This window comes from Diachasmimorpha longicaudata, unplaced genomic scaffold (genome assembly GCF_034640455.1).
Source record: "Diachasmimorpha longicaudata isolate KC_UGA_2023 unplaced genomic scaffold, iyDiaLong2 ctg00000222.1, whole genome shotgun sequence".
Lineage (NCBI taxonomy): Eukaryota > Metazoa > Arthropoda > Insecta > Hymenoptera > Braconidae > Diachasmimorpha > Diachasmimorpha longicaudata.
The window spans coordinates 16,985-17,500 of NW_026974010.1; positions in this window are offsets into that span (position 1 = coordinate 16,985).

The window sequence follows — 516 nt, forward strand, 5'->3', positions numbered from 1 at the left end:
TATTTTTCCAATTTTCGACTTGTAGAACGATCAAGTATACTATTCTTTGGATTCTAAGATTTTTTTCAAGTGATTATTTTCAAAGTTGGGAAAAATGAAAAATTATTCTAAGTCCCCATTCGTAGTTCTTTTTGATTCGTATTGCTTCGGCGCAAAGTAGGTAGGGACACTTATGGCTTTCTCAATTTTTGGATAGGGACAGCCGGATAGCCGTCATTCAGCATAAAAGCTATTGTTATATGCATAGTTTGATGTGAGGAATGGGAATTGATTGAAATTTTCACCCGCCACTTGCCGGCTGGCCTGATTTTAAGGTTTGAGAATCTTGACAACGATTTTGCATACCGACAAAAATAGCATCAAGCAAAAATATCACTTATTTTTCCAATTTTCGACTTGTAGAACGATCAAGTATACTATTCTTTGGATTCTAAGATTTTTTTCAAGTGATTATTTTCAAAGTTGGGAAAAATGAAAAATTATTCTAAGTCCCCATTCGTAGTTCTTTTTGATTCG